General features: G+C 31.6%; 1 protein-coding gene and 1 long non-coding RNA gene across 2 annotated transcripts in view; one reads left to right on the top strand and one right to left on the bottom strand.

Moving 5' to 3' along the window:
• LOC111001319 (DE-cadherin) overlaps window positions 1-17,834 on the bottom strand; it is a 166,291-nt gene that overhangs the window by 147,541 nt on the left and 916 nt on the right. The gene's annotated exons all lie outside the window — the stretch shown is intronic.
• On the top strand, window positions 1,449-3,034 carry LOC123689758. Its single transcript, XR_006750647.1, has 3 exons — window positions 1,449-1,662; window positions 1,995-2,198; window positions 2,303-3,034. It is a non-coding gene; the product is annotated as an uncharacterized LOC123689758 (long non-coding RNA).

The following is a 17,834-nucleotide window of genomic DNA, read 5'->3' as shown; positions in this document are numbered from 1 at the left end:
ATATAATTCGATATGTGTATTTCAGACAAAGCACCTTTAAAAGTCAAATCACGTCTAAAGTACAAATTTCAGTTTATTTCATCTAATAAGGTAATAAGGAATCATAGGACATAGCAAGAACGTTTTTTGGAAGGGATATATAAATAGTTCTACTAAATGGCTGTGTAGAGAATGTAATTTCAAGTTGCACACTTTCAATATATATGTACAAATGAGTAAAAATTGTTGCCATAGGTAGAATGGAGGACATAAACTGCGAGGTTTAACACTCGCCGGGGAACGAACAAGTCAAGGCCTCTACAAGACAATTATCCAGGCGCTGAGACTGTGCGAAGACAGAGCAGTATGGATAAAATTGCGGCGATACTAACCCGACCAGCTTCAGGAATTAAGTTTACTAAGAAAGACAATATTGTTCTCAATCTTATGTGTTACATATGGGAAAGGTCTTAGTGCCTGTACGTTAAAAATAAAGTAATATCTTAAAATTTAGGACAGCCATCATATGCAATTAAATTAACAATAGAATTGTAATAAAACCTATGAGATGTCATTGAAATTTCGTCCTCAATTAAGTCTTACATGTAAGGCTGCCTTTATTTTAGTGCCCATGCCTTAATATGTATCTTAACGAAGGGTACATCATTTCCTAATGTATAAATATATATAATCTATGTGCAATTAATAAAAACATATAAGGGGGGGTTAACGATTTTAAATAATTTTGATTGATCTTTAATCTATTAATAAATCTTAAATTTAATTAAACAGCTCATCAAAAAACTGTTTTATTAACTAAATTTTGTATAATACAAATTTAATATAATAAGGGCCTGTTTCACAATGGATGGATAAAGCACCAAATAGTTATGCAGCACATACATTATTCGAAAGATAAAAGTTCCAAATAAGATACTTCGCGTTTCATGACGAATAGCGCTATCTGACAGTCACGAACCGCAAAAATACTGTTTATCCTACTAATAAGTAATAAATCGTTTATTTGGAACTTATCCGGACATTGTGAAACAGACCCTTAGTCTACTAATTATTCTTATCTAGGTATCTTTCTTCTTCAAAGTTAAATACCATAGCTCATATTAAAATGCATGTCGCAAAAAATATAGCTCCCAGTAAGGAACGCTAAAGATGCGTGGTTATTTTTGTAAGCCTTAAACATTGGCAAACCTTAATAGTTAAAGAAGCACCTAATATCGCCAACAGTGGACATAATCTGCAGTTTCTATGCAGTCTGACGCCTCGACTCTAATTCAGCTCAAATAAGGAGTGAAAATTGCGAAACTTTACTCTTCAATTTAAATAATAGCTTCCAGGGACTTTGACTTATCCGTTCGGGACGCACAACTTTTCAACGACTAAGTTTTCTTTGACAATATGTGAAATTTTAAAGAAGATTAAAAAGATTAAAAATTTAAAGAATGTCTAGGGTAAAACCCGGATAGTTGCCTCGGACGGATACATGCCCCGGTGTTTAATAAACTATATTACGATTATAATTTGTGTTAGCGCTTTACTACAATAAGTTGTGACCACCCCGAAGGCCTAAATGCCGCATAAGCCATCGGAATAGGCGCACTTGTTTTGTCTGTGTGAGCAAAAATCTTCCGCGGCGAAACTTTGACGGGCGTTATAATTATATTGGTAAGTAATTTCTATTGAATATTTTTATTACTGATCGTGGTTTCAGTCAACTTATTGCTTTTTTGCATGCATTAGACTTTAAATTCCATTGTTTATTATGTTTTATTGCTGAATAATTTTTATTTATTTCGCAAATAAAAAGGGCAAGTATCCGCATCAAAAAGGATAGTCGCCCTACTTACTGTCGCGGATAGTTGCCCCTATAGTGAAAAAAAATTTCTTAACAAGCAAAGACGGATTTTATTTTTTTGCTGTTTTTTAAATTTACTTTGTCTCTAACTTGTTGTAAATTAAATAAATATCTACACCATAGTTTTATATATTTATTCTAGATAAGCAAAATGCCTCGCAAATATAAGCGAAAATCAGGCGTGGTGCCACGCAACATCAACTGGACAGAAGAGAGCTTAGCACTTGCCTTCGAAGAATTGAGACAAAAAAAAAAGGTATCAATGAAATTTCTCGAACATACGGAATATCCGCTCGAACCTTAAGAAGACGCTATAAAAAGAGTAACCAGCAACTGCTAACTCAAGGTATATTTTTGATTTAAAGGTGTATACTTAGCAGTATAAATACAAAATTCTATCTACATACCTACCTTCTTATCTGACCTTATTGGATTTTTTGTCTTTTCTAGGAAAATATCCTGTTCTTGGCTTTGAGAATGAAAAACTAGACTGGTAGCTCATATATTAAAGCTCGGAGACGCCGGTTTTCCTCCTGACAGAATTGTGATTCGCCAATTAGCTTATCAGTTTGCTGATAAGTTAGGATTAAAGCACAACTTTAATAATGAGAGTAAGATGGCTGGACAGCAATGGCTAAGAAGCTTTCTTGAAAGAAATCCTGAAATAGCATTGAGACAAGCTGAGGGCTTATCAATTGACAGAGCGATGGGTCTTAATAGAACAGAAGTTGCAAATTTTTTCAAACTCTTAACAACTATTTTAACGGAGAATAATTTGCTGGATAAGCCAGATAGAATATTTAACATGGATGAAAGCGGTGTCCAACTCAATAATAAAATTGGTACTTGCCCTAAGAAAGGTGCTAAAGCAGTTAAATCAGTTACTTCTGGCGAAAAAGTTTTAAAAACTGTTAAATGAATAATAAAGATTACTCTAATTGATATAAATTTCTTTCTATCCAAAATAAAAATCATACTGAGGCAAGTATCCCCCGAAGCATTTTCTACGCTAGGCTACTATCCGCCATAGTAGGCAACTATCCCTCTTCTGAGAGATAAAATAAAACAGTATTTACTCAAAACCATTGTTAATTATGTATACAAAAATAGGCTTTTATAGAAGATAAAAGACCTATGTTGTGAGATACATACTGAATAATTTTCAGCAACTTCATATTTTTAAAAAATAAAGCTTTTTCGAAAAGTGGGGCAACTATCCGGGTTTTACCCTACATGCTATATGGAATAATACTTATCAAACAATAAACAACAAATCGTGCGTTTGACGATGACCCCGAATGATCCACAAATGAATTTGTCTGTACGAGTGTATGAGACTGATGTGTGATACTTAAGAATCGGCGTGTCTGGCACAGAATAATAATAAATTAGATGCAATCTAAGGCGATAAAGGTTTAAGCTTTATTATTTTAAATCGAATTCAGAGATTTTAAAAATTATATGAACAGAGATAAAACGCTAGCATTTATCTACGTGAGAGCAGGTAAGATATAGGATTGAATTAAAACGAACTCGACATAAACATCCGGTTAAAGCAATCAGGTCCGTTTTGATTGCATATTGTTCCATCTAACATAGACTTCCATTTTCCGAACAAATGTTCGAGATTTATTCCGTGGGATGGAGAAAAAAACACGACACGCGAATAACAACGGGCACTGTTTATGAATAGCTGTCAAACACAGGCGTTACACGGGCACAAGGCATAGCCCTAAAGCTGGAATACTTAACTATGATAAGGTACTGAAATGTAAAGAGCTTTACCGCTTCAAATATAGGTACTTGTTTAGGACACTGAGAACACTTACATAATAATGTGGGCCACAGTTATTACTTATAGAGAACTCATCCAGAATATTAATAGTTATTTTTTCAAATTCTATTCTTTATGTTGTTTAGATTTGTGATATCTCTGTTTTCCTCTTTACGTTAGCTGTTAACAGTTATGCAGTGTAGATTATATTGTCGTGTTGCAATATAATCAATAAATACAGAAATAAGATCTAGTTGAGAGTGTGTGTGAATTTGAATTTGGAAGAAATAATTATTGCAAAACTGTCAGCCATACTTAATTAACATTCGAAATTTAAATAATCAAAATTTGTTGATGAACATTATCTTGACCGTTACAGCCAATACAAGCAACCATAATTTAGAACATAACTCATCTTTATTAGTCTAGCGATGCTCAATTAGGAAACAGATGGCAGAGACGTCCCATGGATTCGTTTTTTATGACGCGTGCTGTCACATGTGTTATATAAGTAAAGTGATTACGGAAGATAATTAATATCTTAATGATAGTATTTGTTGAAATCATCGGTTACGGAAGCGGTTTATCTGCGTAAAATTTTGATAAAATCAAATTATGGCAGCATAGGTCTAGAGAAATTGTCGAATTGATAGTTTGAAAATAGATCGACGAAAACAAGTACTTAATTATATTTTAATTTAAAATTTAATATCTATGTACTCTATGCTGATATAATAAAGAGGAAACATTTGTGTTTTCGTTTGTATGCTTGTAATGTTGTAACGTATCAATATCCATATAAGGAATGTTTTATCCATATAAGGTATGTTGGCTTTTCACGAGTGGGAACTCCAGAACATTAAATTATTTTTCTGCCACAAAACAAAACTACGTCAAATGTTATGTATAAGGAAGTTCTATAAATAAATCTTTTCTCCAATATCGCAGAAGAAAGTTTTGCATATATTTTTATCATTAACAATTAAAAAATCAAGCTAAAACTCCTTGATTAAAAACATCTTTCATTACCTACTTGTAATCAAGAATTATTCAATACCTGTAGAAATTATAAAATGTACTAATTTCGGAGTTTGGACATTCTACATTAATAAATATATTAGATATATATTCGTTGTAAAGTAAAATCTACATATTGATTAGATTATTATTATAGCAGTAGGTATCCAATAAATAATCTAAAAAAAGTTATTTATAGAAAATTAAAATAAAACTTTTATGATAAAAATATATCTACAGTTTAACTTATTAGTAGACTTTCTGTTAGCAGGATATCGGTATCTACGCGAGTCAAACCGGGAGGTATTGCTCGTATTAAATACATTTCATGTTTTATTTCTCTCCACTCTAAATCTTGTACCCTGCACTTGACTGTCAAACGATATTATATCATCATCATATGTTTATATCACACACACACAAAAAGTGGCTATATTTTTTCCTGGTGTCATAACCAGCAAAATACTCACCACAAAATACTCGTATATCCGAATTATAACTGTATTTATAATGTATATTTATGAACGTCACAAAAGAAGTTAAATCTATAAGGATTTTAATTATATTAATATACAATTACAAACTAAAAATATATCTAATAACTAACCTTAAAATTTAATTATTAAAAAATATTATTAAAAGGAGTCCCTTTAACTGTATTACCTGTAACAAAATATATCATGATTAATTCAGTTAATTAAATATATTATTTAATCTGCAGCATTACATATTTTAGCACATGAGTTAACACAAAAACTTCATTTACATAACAATAATAATGTTAAAATATGGCAATTAAATTTCTACGAATATTTGGCGTAGTGTTGTTTCTATTAAGAATTACATATTATATAGGTTTACTGTATCTGTTTAAATAGTAGGCTTGCCCGCCAGCATCGGTACTCTGTAACTTCAAAGAGCGCCATCGTGATCCCGAGATGTTTGTACCTAATTGCTGTATAGTTCTTTTAAATACCGCGCCAATATCGGTACATCATATTCATCCATACTGGAACTTACAAAATAACATCGCTGTATGCCTAAAACGAATGGAGTTAAGTGTAGTTAACAAATTAAGTAAAAAGTAAAGTTTTTTCTTTTTAAGAAAAAGAATCTATTATAATATATTTATATATAAATATATTATAATAGATTAATAATAATAATAATAATAGATACTCATATATTTATTATGTATATATATATATATATATATATTATAATACGGCAGAGGAGTGCATCTGTACGAAATATACCAACGTTTAATTAAACAGTAGCATACAGCCAGATTCAACTAAATTTCTGTGTTTCCCACAAGGATAACGCCGAAACAACAAATTTAACTTTAAAACTAAGTATTAACATAATGTTATGTAATTCCATAGGTTTGTTTAATACTAAAATTTTGCATATTTCCATTTCCTAGTAGGTACCATATATTCACACCTTGTAAACATAGAAAGTAACATCAATGTTTTATATTTAAAAAATTGGAAGGTCTAAATACATATTGACTAGTTTCCTAGGGCATAGATCGGACAAGAATCTCGCCGTTATATAAAATAATATATATTTCTCTGAAAACGCTTTAAATCGAAATATCTGTAAACTTAGCAAAATGATCTAAAGAATAGCTGAGTCTAAATAACCCAGAATTCGTGACCAATAAAAGGTCGAGGCAGTATCTCGTTCTACTTAACGGAACTCATTCACAATTGAGTGAACGAATGAGCATTGATTGGGTATTGTGGTAGGCAACAATAAGCAATCATCGCCTCTAGTGCTAATAGTGACAGCTCGACAAACCGCACTTAATTTTACGACTCGATCTTATAGTGAAAATGTTTGTGACAGTTCACAGAGTGAAGGCCAAGTGGAAATGTTTTTTTTTTAAATTTGGAGCATCGGAATGTGATTTCTAAAAGTGATATTTTTTTAAGTAGAGTGAAACATTTGATAATATTCTCACTAAATACCCAATGGCTTACTATATACTTATTATATATATAAAGATTTAATATTGTCAATTTACGTTGACTTTCTATATAATAATAAAAAATTATACAATAGATATAATTATACAATAAATCAATGGCGCTACAACCTTTTTAGGACTGGGCCTCAGATTTCTGTATAACATGATAATTTGTTAATCTTATAAAACCGTAGGTAATCAGTCTTCTGTGCCTGACACACGCCCTTTACTTATTTGGTCTTAGGCAAGGCGGTTTACTCGCGATGCAATGTTTTCCTTCAACGTTTCAGCGAATGTTAAATGCGCACATAGAAAGAAAGTCCATTGGTGCACAGCCGGGGATTGAACCTAAGACCTTAAGGATGAGAGTCGCACGCTGAAGCCACTAGGCCAACACTGCTCCGATAATTATAACCAAGCAATAAATAATAAACTGTATATTTTCATTTCAATAATGTAACAATGGATACCGACTTCAAAACATAAAATGGTAGTAAAATACTTTTACTTAATAAAAAACATATTATAAAAATCATCTTAATAAGGGACGTTGTAACCTTCTTAAACTTATTGCTTTTTGAAGTCTCTGCTATAACTATTTTTAATAAAAGACCTCTACAAAATTTCATAAGATCCACTGTTCAGAAAACATTCAAGTGTTGCGAACTGGTATCAGGACTTACCTATTTCTCTCCGATTCCACTTAAGTATCGACCACTTAAGCTCTATAGAAAATTAAGTATTTTGAGTGCCTTTATGTATTTTTTGTTTGGTAGAAAAATGAAACTAGAAAGTATTGAAGTGAGTATCAACTGTATTGATGCTCAATTAATTTACATAGTACAAAAACAAAACTTAAATGCTTCTAAATTTAAATTACCTGCCAGTTGTTAAACCAAATTGTTGATGTTCATAACAATATTAACATTAAAACCGATTAAAAATTACAACTGCTGAATTGGGAATATTTAGCCTAAATTGGGAATATTTTAATTTATTTTTCATACACAAATACTCATCACAACATTTAATTGTTCTTCGAATCCAAGGCAAAGATCCGAACTATAAACCCATAGACAGTGAAGAGTCCTAAACACTTCAGAGCTTCTTTATTTAATTGCTAGTCCTAGTCAAATCTGCCTTTTCCAAAGCCTTACCTTATCGTTGTTTAAACCTCAAAAAGTCTATTGAATGTAGTGACACTTTGAATGAACATGACAACAAATATATGAGCATACAACCATTACGCTGAGGGGTTGAGAACTATAATATGCTATTCGAGACTCGAATTTCATTAGAAGTTGGTCTATTCATTTACCCTTAAACAACTTAGCACAAGGTTTTAATTTCAAAACAAAAGTCTATAGGACTTCCGCCAAGAAATATAATTGTGCTCTGTTGACATATTTAGGTACCCTGGGGTACGATAAATTGCGGGGGAAATAAATACAAACTTCGTTTAATCTTTTTTTTTCGGATTGGATTGCGGAATTTCTTTTGATTTACCTCTAAGATTGAAGTAATCTCTGCGTCTGTTTCGTTATTAATATCTTGACAACGTACGTCCTTTTTTCTATGCTCTCGTTATTATAATTATTACTTTTCATTGAAAGGAGGCTCAATAAATCAAACAATTTTCAAGTTTCTCAAACCCGAAATTCATTTATAAGCGAAGAGTGTCATTCAAGTCGAATCAATGTTTTTCCCAGAATCGAACCCGGTTTAACGTACTATGTACGACTAAGGTTGTATATTTATATTATTTACTGAGCAATGACGTCTTTTAAAATAGAAACATGTACATGTCGTAAGTAGCCAGCCAGTATAAAAAAAATAAAAAATAAAATATGTACGTTTATTTTGGAACATAGGATCCTGGTGGTATCACTTATTCCGTCATTAAATTCGAGCCCGTTGGTATCCCTACTCATCGGCAAAGAAGACAGAGTGTGTTGGCCGAGAGAAAAAGCCGGCGTAAAAATCTCTCGGTACTCTTTAAAAGAAAGCAAATCGTCAAATAATTCTACAATATTTAAAACTTAAATTTTTAATCGATAACTAGATTATATTTTAAACCATTCGGATATTGTTTTCTAATCAAATACCCTACGTATTAATGCGTCTACATTACAATCATAACAAACCCATACAATTTAATTCAAATTAAGCAATATTGAATGTAAAACGATTACTAAGAGCAATCAGAGGGTTTATTTTTAAAACGTGCAATTCGCTTCGTGGAAACGACCCCCGAGGGACCCATACGGATATTCTCTTAACGGGATCTATTGTTATTTGTACCGTTTAATTTCGAAATATTTACTAAGTTCAAGTATTCCCGTGTTAATGACAGCTTCGTTATATATAGGAAATCGAGAAGTTTAAATTAACAGTTTTTTAGTCGTATTATTAAAATAATTTTGTATTGGAATTGCGTTTTAAAATATAAGCATTTTGTATACGTTATTTTAATGTATATTATCTGAATTATCTCATATGATCTAATTAATATTTTATATGCCTGTGTTTCTCAAACAAGCATTGTAACCTACTTATACATAAATATCTTAGATCATCTACGTGTCATCCTCATAACCAATTCGAATAGGACGCAAAATATTACACACAATGCATCTCCTCACCCTTGTTCGACATCTTAAATCATCGGTTATTAGGTTGTGGTGATCCTACAAAAAATAATTTGATTCTGTAATCCCAGGCTCATATTAAATCCAGCGACCTGTACAAATTTAATAACATATTACGATGTAACCTTGCAGACAAGAATGAGTAATATTGGAAAATCAATTACATGGGAAATTGCTTCTTTAATAAATGATTACCTACATAGTTAAGCTTATAGTGATAATATCTCGGCAATATCATTATCCAAAAAAGTCAAAATCTAGTCTAGTTTTATTAGGTAACTGAGATGCGCAAGCACATATGCAGACATGTGAAGATGAGCGACTCTTGTTTGATACAAGTTAAAAAACACTGCATATATATGTTGACAAAAACAAATTTTAAATGTTGTTCTCATTCATGGTAATCTTATTCAATAATTGTCAATAATAAATAAATACAATTTTCAATTAAACATAAAAATCACGAATAATATTGCTGTATAAAAATTCAAATTAAAAATTAACTCTACAAATTGCAATTACCATTTAGAAAAACATTTAGTTTTTTCTCTTTCGAAGTAGGTTCGATAAAATTTAATGTTGATTTCAAGTGGATATAATTTGATACGATTTTAAACCACTTATTTAACCAAAGTATATCTTACCTTTTAATCTTGTTAAACTAACTTTGATATCAGTCACGAATTTAAGTTCATTAAAATAATTACAAGTTACATTCCAAATTTCAAGATTAACACGCAATCAACGATTACTAAATGGGATTTATTTTGTTATTTTATTTTTTCATCGTCCTATATTTAATTTATTTGTGTTACATACATATATTGAAGCAGTTTATAAATGTGTTTTAGTCAAAGAATGTCACGATTAATGACTGAAAAACTGAAAAGGTCATGGATTTAATGACTGTTAATAAAATCCTTTTTAATTTATTATGAAGTCATATTTTTCAAATGAATCGTCGAAATCGATACGAAAAACAAAATATTTACTCATGCATAACATCTTAAGATACAAAACAATAAACTATGTATATTTTCGAGCTGATACTATCAAAGCCTTCCTATAAGCTTGGGTCTTATTAAGTAAATAATGATCAAAAGAGCAACTATATGGTACTACGATTATCGATGCTATACTCACATGGCACTAGAAGTGTATCGCTACATAAGATTTCCATTAGACTCCTACTTAACTTGACAGCCCCTACCACGATATTGGCATGATTAAATTACCCTCTCAACTCACTTACCTTAGAAAAATACGGCATATCGAAACGTATCTATGGCCATTGATATTTCAATTTCATTTGACTTAATAAACGTACCTACGTTGTATGGAAATATAAGCTATACATATATATGAATGATAATATTGTCTGTAATAACTTATTGTAAAATTGGTTGAAATTTTTATTAATATGATTTGTTAAGTTAACATATTAGAACATAGTATAACAGTTTAGAATGCTAAATTTATTTGCCAACAAGGTGTGAACATTCTACTATCAATTATAATCATTCATAGATAAGATTATTAAGTAAATATCACATAGTAACGAGTTGGCATATTGCATCGAATTATTAAGCAATATTTTAAATTATATAGCATAATATGTCCGCCATGCCATTAGACATGGATCGCTAAGTAGGTACCTACTAAATTATAGATCTAATTTTTCATTTCGACTATGTTTTGATATTTTTATAATTCTTTAATTTGTTATAATATATGCGATAAAAATAACAGTAGTATACCTATATTAAATAAATTAATACTTTTAGAATTGTAAACACGAGCGAAAGGGAAGGATGGTTCAATACTAACAAAACTAGACCAGCCGCAACACCGCAGACTGAAACTTCCTCAAGCCTTGTCATTACAGTTAGATTTTATATTAATAATTTTCAAATACATTTGTAAATCAAATATTAAAATTAATTAATATAAGTTTACTTCATAATTTGGACTCAATAGGATTTTTAATAAAACTGTTGGCTTTTAATTCGCCATGAATCGCTATAGCATAGGTGCAGTCAAAACCGTTTACGACGACATCGTTTAAAACAACATACCGGTTATATTGAAAAAATCAAAGGTCCCGGCTGAATTCTATTGTATTAGGTAATTAGCTGTTACGTCTATCGGTTTTTACGACCAAATATACGTAGTCCTTTCGATGTCGTTATAACAGATTTTGACTGTATAGCCGGTTTTTTTAATTTAAGTAGTTAGTGACCGTTTCAAACAGTGCATTTAATCTATGATCCGATTTTGTTATCAATATGATAACAGTAACCCCACCCCACCCTTGTCGACCTAAAAGTATCTACTGATTGATGCTTCATGCATCAATAGTTGCTGAGTGTTAAGTTGATTAAACGATTCGTTTAATATTATATGTATTCTAAATGAATTTTTAAGATAGCTGTACGTGTGTAAATATAAAAAAGGATGCTCGCATAAAACCAGTTCATTGTTAAACGTAATTTACAAAAGATTATTTATTAATCAGCGTTAAAAATTCAGTAGTTGAGTTTGTAACTGCGTTGATTTAAGGTGTCACCATAAAAACAGTTACGCAATAATTTATACAGAAGTCATAGAATATTAACAAGATTTAGCATGTGGTCAGTAGAACGGATTTACAAATACAAAGGACCTACCACGAAGAACAGTTAATATGTCCAAAAGTAGTCACTACATACAACAAATCCCTAAAGGCATTCGCTTTCTAAGGCCAGCGTCACCAATCCGGTTCGATGACGTCATCGCAATGGCACCCACAGCTAAGCGCGGGCGCAGACTTGTAACCATCGCACCCTCAGTTTATCGGCTTTTAACCTTGCCACCTTTGAGTCAGCATTGTGCAGTGTGCAATGAGCGCCGTTCGAATGAGGTGTATAAATTAAGGGTAATGAATGGGTTATTGTGAGACAGGAAATTATTATTGCTGCTACTTGAACATGTTTAACTGTCCAGTGTGAATTTTTCTTCAAAATGAGTGCTGTTACAAAATTGACTATTTAGAAGTATGAGTAACAAGTATGAAACAAACTGAGATATGTCGATAAAGAAAAACTACTATAATGCATGAATAATTTAAGTCCACAACTTGGGAATAAAACAGCAATTACTAAACTTATCAAGAAATACCTTTGTATACTGTGATCATTGCTTCGTGGGAAAAGGTAGTACTTTATACAGTAACCTATAATGTATTTAAATGAGCAGTGCTGGCCTAGTGGCTTCAGCGTGCGACTCTCATACCCGAGGTCGTAGGTTCGATCCCCGGCTGTGCACCAATAGACTTTCAATGTGCGCATTTAACATTTGCTCGAAAGGTGAAGAAAAACATCGTGAGGAAACCGACATGTCTTAGACTCAAAAAGTCGACAACGTCAGGCACTGATTTTTTTATAATGTATATTAGAACCGTACTTGTTGATTATTTTGATCATCGAGGCCTAGATTCTCTCTGAACAGTTTATCAAAGTAAACGCAATTACACTACTGTTTAAGTATGCAACGATTAATAGACTATACGGGTGGAAACAAGCGGAATGATACAAAAACACACCTAGTGGCCTCAATATATATACTGGTTAATGAATTATATTTATTCATGTGGTGAGTGATTCACAAAGTGTATGTTAGCATTCTGTTATGTGGTCTTGTGTACCTTGGCATTGTTTTCATTGTAATTACATACTGCTGCACATTCATGTTTTGTACACTGCGGTTTTACATAAACATAGTATACTACAAATCTATTAATGTTGTTTTCAATGACAAGAGAGTTAATCAAATGTTAATGACTTAATTTTCTTTTTTTATAGAACAGGAGGCAGGAGGCTCATCGGATGTTAAGTGATGCCGTCGCCCATGGTTACAATGCCTGGGAGATCGCGAGTGCGTTGCCGGCCGTACGCTCTTTTCTTGAAGGACCCTAAGTCGAATTGGTTCAAAAAGTAGTACTAAAGTATCAGTGGGCAGTTGGATCCACATGGTGGTAGTGTGGCGCAAAAACTGCCTTAAAAAACGCATAGTTGTAGAAAGGCACCAACATCTTTGGCTAAAAGTGATTTACACAATCGCTACCGTACTTATTAGGTGAGTGAAGTAAAACCTATTTATATTTGTGAAGCGTTCATAAATTAATGTTGATTCCTAACTTTCAGCTTAACTATGTATTGTACTTACTAAAAAACTAAATGTTAAATCATAAAATATTACTCATTATACTTTTGTAAGATGAAAATTATTAAATATTAAAGCAGAAACTTATTCAAACGTTTAACTTTTATTTTGAACTTTTAAACTTTGGCAAAGTTCGTTTAGATTGTTGATACAGAACTCAAATGTAGGGCGAAAACTTGTTTAAATCATTTCAGTACGGAATAATTAAAAATGCAGTTCTGAGCCATTAATAACATAATTTCGTCAATTTAATATAGCCTGCATAAATTTAGCTTAACTTTCTTAACTTAAAGGTTTCTGGATAATTTGTAAAACAAGTTTAGATTATATATATAATATATCCAAATTTTTCGGCAGATAAAAGATTGCTTGCGATGTTTCATCAAGACAGTTACCACCTCATTATTAAGGATTCACAAACCTCGTGGCGTGAGATTGAGAAACAAGATTAAGTGCAAGGACTATATATTAAAATTCAATAAATTTGACGTCAGCCCTGTCTCGTTTCTTAATATTACCCTTGCACTGCTAACTATATATGCGATATCATAATATAAAGATAAATTCCAGCAAGAACAGTCTAGGTTTGTACCTAGTCTATTCGTATAATAGAAGTATCTATACCAAAATGTACTAAAGACATACATATTAATGATTATTTTGTTGGTTGTTGGGCAAAAACTTCATGTCATGCCGCCTACATGTTACCAGATAAGGGTTACAACCCTCGTTTGATGGACATAAAAACATGTACTCTAGTTAAAAGCCACTTTAACAACTTAATCGGAATACATTTTCAATTTTTGGATGTTCCATTCCCATTTTTACGAGTACTATCTAAATAAATATAAAAAAAAACATTGGAGTTTAAATGTTTGGAAAATTTTAACACGATTTTATTTATTTGTTAGTGATTTAAAGCACATATTTACAATTCTGCTATTATTTAAAGGTAAAGCCCAAAATATTATTAGAAAACATTAGGAAATTCTACAATATATAGATGTAGGATGCACTTCTTGATTTGAATAAATTTTTTAATCTTAAATAAATAATTACAAATGTACTTTGTTCTCGTCTGAAAATTATTTTAGTAAACGGGACTTTTTGAATATTTTGTGCCAAATTTGTGTTTTTAGACAAGTTGTTTTTAATAACAAACTGTATATATCACTAAAGTGAACTAAACGGAATAGTTACGACACAACATAATTGAAAGGAAAGTTACAAATCTAATGTACCAAGTGATAATTTTTTCGCCGAACTAAAGTCTGAAATAGAATTCCTTTCAATTTCCTAACGCATCGACACGCCAAGCCGCACTGCACCAAGAATTTGGCTCCCACTTCACAAGTCTAGAAAATTAATAGGCCATTACAAGAGTTTTAACAAGATTTAGCTTTGTTTTCGCTTTCGTAACGAAGAAATTGTTTCAAAGTAGGTTATTACGAGAAATGTTACGTTTTCCTTTACGTCAGGAGTAACTTGAAGCTAGTTTGTGTATGATTTTATTTATGAAAATTTTCCGGCGTCGTAATTTTTTTCATAAACTAAAAATTAAAATCGCTGGTGTTGCCGTGGGGATTTAGTAGGAACAGAAACGAGGCCTACATAACCCTCCCTCTACCAAAGACATTCCCGCCAAGTCAGCGAATGCGTAACGCATTTCCTTACAAAAAGAAAAAAATAAGACAAGAGACGTGTGCTGTGTGTGTACACAAGAGCACACAAGTACGGACGTGAACTTGGAAAGGAAAGCAAAACTTATAGTAAAATTCAGAGTCGAGACTTAGGACTAAGTACACGTGTTGGATTGTGAGATACAGGAGTCTTGGTTCGGATTGGGAAGAGCCTTAGTAATCGACTTGAAAAGACATAGATGAAATATATACGATAAAGGAATTTTTTCAGTGAAACATGAACCTGAGACCGTCTTTTGACGCCACTGAATGGTTACGGACAGTGTAACAGTAGTGCCACTATTCATATGTTTATCATATCTCTATATATCTTATCTTTAATTACAAAAATAATTTTAGATTTCGTGAGCTGGACCAACTTTTTCAATTCAACAAAAATTTAAAGGAAGCTATAACATTTAAGTATATTCTAGAACCATTTCTTGACACCGACCTAGTTGATTCAGCAAGGTATTATAAAATCAGCATATTCTCTGAACATTTTCTCCTTGACCTATACTAGCTACCTACTTAAAACTATGCAAATCTATTAGATATTTTTATTTTACACAATCTTAAAGTATGCAGACAATACGTGAACAAACAATATTTCAGTTAAATGTTTTGTCTGCAATTATACGACAGGACTAGACTGTTGCACATGTTTTTGTTTATCTTAATATATATATTTCTTGTGTGCGTGTGTATGTGACTGAACTCCTCCTAAACGACTGGACCAATTTTGATGAAATTTTTTGTGTGTGTTCGTGGAGATTCGAGAATGGTTTAGATTCACAATTTTGTCCGCTGGACAATGTTTTTTTTAATTAATTAGTAGTTGTTGATTTTGGAATGTTTTACATTGGATCCGACAGACGGCGCTACCATCGCACTGTCAAATTTTAAATAATATTCGAATTTTAATTTTATAGTCTGTCCCGACAGTTAGCGCTGCGATCTAATTAAAAAAAAGTTTTGTTATCATTGTGTTATTGTAGACCATGTGCTGAATCGTTAGATATTGTCATAACATTTGAATAATAATTTTTATCAAAATGGTCCAGAATGTTTTAGCTTATTAAAAAAAGTTTGAAATTTTCAAATTAAAGACGTATAGACAGGACAACGTCTGTCGGATCCGCTAGTATACCTATATATACCTATATATATATATATATATATATATATATATATATATAGGTAGGATATTTTATCTATTTCTTCAGTTTAATTATATTACAAAATTTACTTTTACCAACTTAATTATTCTGTGAAATTAAATGTGAAGCTGATTTCGTAAACGGTCAATTGGAGCGAAGTGGAGTACAGGATATCAATTTTAATTCCAATATAATTACAGACTATTTTCGGATGTATATTTCTGCAAAACCGGTTGAACTTAAACAATTGCAAGAAACAATGGGTGTCGTGGTCACGATCACCTTTCGCTGGGGTAAATGACTCTCAACTTGTAAGCAAATTGTACAAATTTCTTAGTGAAAGTCAGAAATTTTTTTATTAATAATTGTTAGAATTTTTAAAGTACTTAAGTATTATTTAAAAGAATCATTAACATTACAGAAATTGTTTCGCGTTTTGACATCTTCCGCCCATTATTTATATATGTACTTATATGTATATAGCAATCAAACATTTACTTCTAAATAGCACATGCCCGTTCTTTAAAAATGATATTAAAATTATAAGCTAAAATCTTATTGATATCAAAAAGCTTGATTCAACAATAAAGAAACAAATTTTTGTTTGACATACATAATTAGAAAAACCTATAACTTTTCACGCGTATATACATTCACTTAATATTAAAAACATCTATACGCTAAAACCCTAATTGAGTCTGGGTCTCCGATTTCTGAATCTGTTCCATGATCATTGGTCAATCTAATAGGCAAGTATGTGATCAGCTTCTTAAGGCACGCGTCGACTTTTATAGCTCTAAAGCAAGCCGGTTTCCCCATGATGTTTCCCTTCACTGTTCGAGCGACTGTTAAATGCGCAAATATAAAGTCCCTTGGTGCACAGGGATAGAACCTACGAACTCATGAATCAGATTCACTCGTAGCCACTGAGTCAACACATTCATTTACTTTTTTTATAGGTAATACTGAAAAAAGTTCGTCATCAGGACATAAATAATTTGTTAAGTAACAAAATGGCATGTATTTAATATTTTTTAACGTATACCACAGAGATAATCTTACTTGTTCTCTGATTTTAATATAATTGTATAATGTTTATGGCTCACATTACAAATTTGAATTTTGTACTTCCTAACCTAAATTGGTACTAAGAACTAGTCCTAACATCTAAATATGGTGGTCGTTATGTGTTACCTGACCATACAACGGATCTGTTTGCAGGCCATTGTCAATACGTACCTAGGACCTATCGTGTTTCCTCCTATTGTTTTAAACGTAATAGAATGCGAGGAGTGCCATTAGTAGGAGGTATCACATTCTAGCATTCTCCGAACTGTACTATAATAAGGTATTATGCTCTAGATACGATACCTACAGCCTACCTTAGGTTATTATTGGGTCAATATCGTAAACAGTAGCAATCAAATTTACCATATTTACTAGCATAATATATAAGCAACTAAAATAAGTATTAATTATGTGTTTAGTCTATTATTATTGTGAAATAAAATAACGAACGCGAGACTTAA

This window comes from Pieris rapae, chromosome 14 (genome assembly GCF_905147795.1).
Source record: "Pieris rapae chromosome 14, ilPieRapa1.1, whole genome shotgun sequence".
Lineage (NCBI taxonomy): Eukaryota > Metazoa > Arthropoda > Insecta > Lepidoptera > Pieridae > Pieris > Pieris rapae.
This window is presented reverse-complemented; position numbering and strand designations above follow the sequence as displayed.